General features: G+C 37.6%; 3 non-coding genes across 3 annotated transcripts; all 3 read right to left on the reverse strand.

The window, feature by feature from the left end:
• Window positions 1-636: 636 nt before the first annotated feature.
• Window positions 637-709, reverse strand: Trnav-cac (transfer RNA valine (anticodon CAC)). Its single transcript has one exon. It is a non-coding gene; the product is annotated as a tRNA-Val (tRNA).
• Window positions 710-1,199: 490 nt separating this feature from the next.
• Window positions 1,200-1,273, reverse strand: Trnat-agu (transfer RNA threonine (anticodon AGU)). Its single transcript has one exon. It is a non-coding gene; the product is annotated as a tRNA-Thr (tRNA).
• Window positions 1,274-6,916: 5,643 nt separating this feature from the next.
• On the reverse strand, window positions 6,917-6,989 carry Trnav-cac (transfer RNA valine (anticodon CAC)). The gene has a single exon. It is a non-coding gene; the product is annotated as a tRNA-Val (tRNA).
• Window positions 6,990-7,913: the final 924 nt, after the last annotated feature.

Raw genomic sequence — 7,913 nt, forward strand, 5'->3', positions numbered from 1 at the left:
ATGGCCCTGCAAAAATCAAGCGGGGTGCCCATTTTGGTGTCCTGACAGGAATGTGTTTTTTTCGGCCTATAACCGTGCACAGCAACACCAACTCTGAAAAGCCACAGGTCAAAATTAGGTTTGCGTTCCACGTCGTCGAACGCAACAATTAAAAAGAGTTACTGCCATTTGTAAAATTTGGAAGAAAATAACTTGCCAAATAATAGTAAAAAATCACTCTTGATCTGAATTTTGTCTTTTAGAGTGAAATAACATTATTTGGAGAATCCGGGTATCGATACCGGTACCTCCTGCATGCAACACGGGCGCTCTACCATTTGGGCTAATCCCGCGATTGTTACATGAAAATCAGAGTCTTAGATAAAAGAAATTACTAGTTTTGGAAGAATTTTTGTCATAATATTACTATTGTCACGAGATTACAACAGAAAAATAACTACTAAATAATTGAAATGGTGCAGCAAAATCTTCTATTTTATTTTGACGTCCCTCAATTGTGGTTAATTTACTTGACAAGATTAGTATTACTTGAGTATATTTTCATTGCCGTAAAACAGTCCATAAAGAAATCGAGACGAACAATTACAAAAAAAAAAACAAAAAAATGCAGATGTCAATTAAAGAAATCAAAGGGAATGTTTTCGGCCGGGCTCGAACCGGCGACCTTCCGCGTGTGAGGCGGACGTGATAACCACTACACTACGAAAACTGCAATGAACATATAATCAACAAACAAAGAAGCGTAAGTCGTGTATTACACCGCGATAAAACACGATGGGCATTTGAGAACACGAGGGAAATGTAGAAATGTAGATTTCTCGAGTGGTCTCAAATGTCCAGAGTGTTTTATCACAGTGTAATACACGGCTTAGGCTTTTTCATTTGCTTTACGATATAGATTTTACAGGCGAAAAACAATAAAACATGATTTTTCTATTCTTTATACTCTGATCACCAGAGTAAAAAGCATGGGTTTTTGACTAATCAGAGCGTGCGCAGGGTCCTATCTATATTATAATGCATGGTCATTAATTCGCAAATTACGTTCGATATAATTCTTGAAATTTTTCAGTCTTGCGTAATCTTAAAATTTAATCCATTGGATAACACAACCAAAAAAATTCCCAGGGGTACAGCATGTGAAGCTTCGTTGAGTAATTTTCAAAGGTAATAAAAAATTAAAAAGTGCAACATCTGTAAGGTACCGATGGGATTTGAACCCATGACCTCCTGTTTACTAGACAGGCGCTCTAACCAACTGAGCTACGGCACCCTACATTAGATAATCTCGTGTATTATTGTTTTATTTTTTAAAAATAAAGAGAAAAAAAATAGTTAAAAGAAACATTGTTAATGCATGTAGTACTAAGTTGGTCACATGTCCACTTTCACGCTTGGTAATTTCCAGCAGTACTAAGATAGCTCAATACTTCTTAGGGTGTTCAGCCTCAAAAGGTCCATAGCGGGAGCTTTTCTGTAGTTGAGCCGAAAACTATGACAGGAGATAATGTGTCGGCTTTAGAATTGGTACCACTTAGGGGTCCCTCGGGGACCACCTGGGCTTTGATTGGGCGTTTGAAAGGCGGGGTGCGAAAAATCCCAGAGGTCAAATTCTAAAAATAAAAAGATACGAAAAGGGTTGAATCCGAGGGTTGGTATTGGAGATGGACGCTCCGGGTCTTGAGCTCCTGATCTTGCTTTATTGAAGGGACGCGGAAAATTAATCTGCGGAGTTGGACTGGTAACTACAAGAGTACACAGAACAATAATCATAATAATGAATGTTTAGCAGGGCGCATACTTCATCAAAGGTGTTCTTCATTGGGGCCCTGCAACTGTTCTCAGATGAGTTTACGCATTGTGCAACAACATTTACAAAAATCTCAACATGGAAAAACATAGTATTAATTCCAAGTTTGAAGTGAACTTTTCTCTGCCAAATATTGTTTAAGTGGGCCTATTAAGTGAATTTAGTCAACTGGTGAGGTTCGTTAAAGAACAAGTTCGCATTTAGCGACTATAGTTTCACGCACCTTGCAGCCGCAAGAGGGCAGGATTCGATGTCCCGTGGAGAGAAATCTTGAATTTGTTTTAACTGCCGGCTTCCTACATTTTTTTTTTTTTTAACTTTCTATCTTTATTGCTAGCAAATATCATTTGTTTTTTTTTGTTTTCTTTAACTTCTTACCTTGATTTTCTGTTTATTTTTGGACAATGTGGAGATAATTGAAAATAAAATCGCTCCTTAGCTTCCTGTTAGACTTTTCGCGAATCCGCTGACCAATTTCAATTGCCAAAATACCCTACACCGTCAAAGATGTTCCCATCATGCTTTACAATAATAGAGGTTAAAGTTATGGTTTGTTTGGAATGGAAAGGGTCGATGTCATCATCTTTCTTTTTCGCCAAACCTTATCAGCAAAAACGTATAAAAGAAATTGATTAACTACTCCATTTAAAATACCCTGGAACACAACAAAAAGAATAGAAATGCATAAAACGATGGTTTTGTCGTTGGAGAATATGAAAGTTGAAATTGACATTTGACACAAAAGTTTTAGTAAACCGTCAACTAATTGCGAATAGATTTTTGGTTTCTCCGACTAAAACTCGTGCATTTCTGGTTACCAACCCACTAACAATTAATAACATAAGCTTTTTTAAGATCATAGCTCGATAGCGTTATTTAAGCTATCGATCGTAATATGAAGTTACTGAAGGAAAAAAGATTAATAGAGCTCAGTTACGTCAACACCTTTCGTTTTTTCCCTTTTGTTTTGTTTTCGCTGACCCAAAATTTTGTAAGAGCTGGCTAGAGTTGGGTAGTTAGATATAGTCTCATAGGAAAAAAAATCATGTCTTTCCGGCCGGGCTCGAACCGGCGACCTTCCGGGCGTTAAGCGGAAGTGATAACCACTACATTACGGAAACCGGTTACGAATGAAAGCTGCCATACTCTGTGGTGTGCTAATCGGGAACTGGTAGTTTTCTAGTTTTTTAACAGGAAGACAGAAAAAAATAAGTCTACGAAGTACAGCAAACAGTTGACCATTTGCCTACTTCTCACGATGCTCAAAATTGAGGGTCCCCAATAGGTTTGGCGGGATGCGGGATTTGGTTATTTTTTCGCTGTGATATTTGGGATTTGAGCTGAAAACAGGGGCGGGAAGCGGGAATTACAATTACGAGCGGGAGCGGGATTTCGTGTTTTTATAGGGTTGGGATGCGGGATTCGTAAAGGGAACAGAGCGGGATACGGGATTTCAATTCTTACATGACCTCATAAATTGTTATTGACAAGCGCAAAAACCACAAGCTGGCAGAGACGTGCGTATAGCTGTGTCAGGTTTCAAGTAATGAATTGCAACAGCTCTGTGCCCTGTCAGGTTCTGTCAAACGTATCCATTATCGCTTGACTACGTTAGTACCATGAGACTGTATGAGATCTTTGATTCCTATTTCTACTGATTGCGATCATTTGTGTTGACTTCTGACATCAATGACATCTGTCCATTTCCGACAATTTCGACGCTTGCGTCTGTAATCTTGGTCCCTCGGTCCTTTCTAGTTTTTCTAGTCATTCGACCTTTTCCAGAGCGCTTGGTTTGTTTTGGACAGGATGACCACACGGGATGGCGGTGATAGTGATTTACCGTACGAAGTATGCGAATTACGAATTGCGTCCCCATATGTTACGAAAAGGATGCGCGAGCAGGAATGCCTTCTTTCTGAAAGAAAAGTTCTGAGCCCAGATCTCAAGGAAAGTGAAGACGCTGAAAGCTTTGAAAGAAATTGTCAAGTGTATTTACGGGCCATCTCTTAAATATGGTAATGAACAATCTTTTTCTTTAACTGATACTTGGACAAAAGAAAACAAAACAGTAAATCGTTTACTGAAAGAAACGTTATAATCATTTGGCTTATTTATCTGCTACCCATTGAATTCTTTTGTAATCTTTTATACGATTTTGATTTTTAGAAAGTTAATTTAACAAATTAATAATTAACACAGAAACGCCTTTAAAAAGTGGGCGGGATTGGAATTTCCAGGCAAAAAAAGGCGGGATGGCGGGATTAACAGGAAAAAATGGGTGGGAAAGCGGGAATTGAGAACCCTTTTGTGCACCCTCAAAATTGAAGTTTTTCAAAAACGATGCTATCCTTGTTTTATCGTTAGGCAGAGGGTCTCAATGGAGTTAACCGTCAAATGGCCAAAACATTAACCGTCAACCGTCAAAACCGCAATGCTTTTACCGTCAACCGTCAAATGAGCAAGCCAATATTAGCCGTCAAATGTTTCAGAGATCCTTAATTAAGAACTAAACGATTGTCTAGGGGCAAGGTATGCTGTTTATAAAGCAACGTTTTAATACATCACAAAAAGTATGCTTATGTTCAAGTCTTTCAACTTCTAGTCACGGGAGCAGGCGATTAATGCACGCGGCGGTAATAAAGGTGATGTAATTACGTAAATAAGACAAACATTTGAAGGCTAAAGACGTAATATTGAATGCAGAAATTATAGTACTAATTGGATTATTCAAATATGGAAAAATTACAGCCAAATTTGCTTCAACTGTCAAAAAAACCAATAATGATAACGATCACGATAATAACGGTTTATTCACATCACATCACATCAGAACTGAGCGAACGAGCGAAAGAAGGAAAGCGAAGAAAGTAAGCGAAAAAGATACTTTATTCGCACGCGAAAGCTAGGGCTTGCGTTGAACTGTGAAACTCTCCCTTTAATTTGTTTCATTACCATATACAAAGCCTTCTTTGAACGTTTTTTTAATAAATATCTGCTGCCATGAAAATGTCTTTTTTAAATCAGGAAGGAAACATTTCCCGCGCAAAGAAAGCAAAAAGAGAAACACAAATTTGGTTTGCTTTGTTTTGCGTGCAGTCCTTATCAAAACAGAAAAGAGAGTTTTTAAACTGCTTTTAGAGAAAGCAGTATAAAAATGATAATAGAGATGTCGTTGGTTGTCTTATTATTGAAGCAAAAAGCTGCGCATGGTTAAGCCCGGTTTTCACTAGCAACACAAGCACAAGCGCAAGTACGAACGCAAGCATCAGGGATGACCCAAGTAAAAACGAAATTCAATGCAAACTCAACCACAAGGAAAATCATTTGAACTTTCCGCCATTTTGAAAAACTGTTTAGACGGGAGGTGATCTGGGTCGAGTGTTTTCATTGGGCAAACATAACCACGTGTAGTTAATATCCTTGGATTGTGCTTGCCCTTGTACATATGCCTGCGTCAAGGCCGTTTTGACGGTGAAATAAGAATTATTGTGTTTCCACTTGTGCTTGCGCTTGTACTTGCGTCGCTAACGAAAACCAGGCGTTACTGCACGTGTGACTCTCTTGCCACACTGTTTCCATAGCAGGAATTAAAGGATTAAACATTAACTGAAGGCATCGATAGATTTGCTAAGAATCTGGAATGACTAAATAAATAATCATTACGTATTAAACACGATGGAATTTAAACTATAATCTTGTGGGTTCATGTCCATGTCGCGATAAGAAAACCCATCTAAAAATTATCCAAAAAAAATCCAGTGTGGGGAACAAGATGGCGACGGTTGCATTTACCTATAATTCTTAGCGTCAAAATCCCTAAGAAAGGCTCATGAAAAGCGCGCAGAACTCTTCCTAAAGCTTTAAACCTAGCGTACACAATTAATGTAATACAGCGACAAATATTGCAAAGATATGATTTTATGCCTACTTTGATAATCCATGTACGCAATGCATTGTGGTAAAATGTACAGCCGCCATTTTCTCCCACTGTGGATTTTGGCCCGCTGTTATAGACGCCATGACAACATATGTCGAAGAAGCCGTACTTAGGTTCTGCCACTAGTGAGCCAGCTCCTCTTAAATAGTTAACAAAATAATAATCGCATTCAATAAATTTATTTTTAATGAAAATCTGCTTAACATTGAGAATATGGTGCATTCACGGTTTCCTACTGAAAATTTTAATGCACGTTTTAAGCTATAGCAATGAACTATCCAATGACAAAATTGAGAATCCGAATAACAGTCAATACTGATGATGCGTAATACAATAATTTTTTGCAGGACGTTATGGCACACTATCTGCTTTTTATGAGCAGGTAAATGAGTAAGAAAGAACTGTAAACAGAAAAGGCAAAAAGACAAAAAAAAAATGTTAACATGGGTAGCAAAAATCTTGAATTTGGAGAATCCGGGTATCGATCCCGGTACTTCCTGCATGCGAAGCGGGCGCTCTACCATTTGAGCCAATCCCCCATTGTATAGATGCTTTAGCTATTACGAAGCTATTTTGAAAAACAGGTTACCAGTTTTCGTCAGGTGTAACCGAAAATGAAAAAGGAGACTTAAATACACCAGATTAACTAATTTAGAACAATAAAAAAGACTTACTGCTATTTGTAAAATTTTGAAGAAAATAACTTGCCATATAATATTAAAAAATCAGTGTTAATCTCAACTTTGTCTTTTGAAGTAAATAATACTATATGGAGAATCCGGGTATCGATCCCGGTACCTCCCGCATGCAAAGCGGGCGCTCTACCATTCGAGCTAATTCCCTGTTGTTACATGAAATCAGAGTCTTGGATAAAACAAATTACTAGTTTTGGAAGAATATTTGGACATTTTTGAGAATATTTGGTACAAGCTATTGTCATAATATTACAACAGAAAAATAACTGCTAAATAATTTAACTGATGCAGCGAAGTCTGCTATTATATTTTGACCTCCTTCAATTATGATTAATTTACTTGTCAAGCTTACTCTTACTTAAGTATCATTACTCTCAAAATACAAGGTGCCATAAAACAGTTAATAAAGAAATCAAGACATGCAATCATAAAAAAGCAACTGTAGAAGTCAGATAAAGAAACGAAAAAGAATGTTTCCGGCCGGGCTCGAACCGGCGACCTCCCGCGTGTGAGGCGGACGTGATAGCCACTACACTACGGAAACCTCGGTGAACCACTAGTGATCCTAAAACGAAGTATTTCTAAACCACGTTAACGTGGTACTATGATCAAATTTTACTCCTTGAATTTTTGGGTGAATCACATGGAATTCCACGAAATATTAAAAACGCCGTTTGCCGCTTGCAAATATCTGCATTAGTTCCGGAGATATTTAAGTTTGAAAAATGTGTAAAATATGCAAATGAAAGACAGCTTAATATTATATCGAATATAGAAATAAAGCTATCTTGGTCAATTTGCAGCGGAAACCATCGAACCATTGTTCCCAGGGCAACTAACTGTTTTCCATTCCCCTCCAATCTGATTCAAATATTTTAGTGATTTTAGCTCGAAAAACATTGAGGTGGCTGAACACAGTTTTTGATACCTGTGTTCATTCGCCTTTTTCTCTAAAACCCTTGATCCCTCGGTCGCTTAAAATGGCAGCAAGCAAGTTAACAACACAAACGTTGGTTTTTTTATGGTTAGACTGACGTATGTTGCGTTGCCATGGCAACATGAATAAATATAAACAGGCCTTTAAAATCGGTTTTGCTTATTTATAGAAAATCTAGTCATTAGATTTTCTTTATAATTTGCATGCAACAAGCTTGTAACGATTCTCACAAGTTAACATCATTTTGCTAATAATTTAACAGAGAGATCTTTAATTATCCCTTGTTGAAGGTTCTCTGGAATATCTAGAATTTCCTTTGTTAAAGTTTAATTATTTTCATTACTCCAGTTACTTATTTCCTTAAAGTGTACCTAACACCAAAAATGTTTTTTCGCTAAAATAATAAAGCTTATTTTGTGGAGTTATTTGCCGCAAAAATTTTTCGATTTGGTTAAATCCTCGAATTTCTGTGCCCCTTCGAAACCGAGTTTCGAATGGTTCGCGACCGCGCATGGGGAATCTGGGGAGAGT

Source organism: Orbicella franksi, chromosome 9 (assembly GCF_964199315.1).
Source record: "Orbicella franksi chromosome 9, jaOrbFran1.1, whole genome shotgun sequence".
In the NCBI taxonomy this organism is placed as follows: domain Eukaryota; kingdom Metazoa; phylum Cnidaria; class Anthozoa; order Scleractinia; family Merulinidae; genus Orbicella; species Orbicella franksi.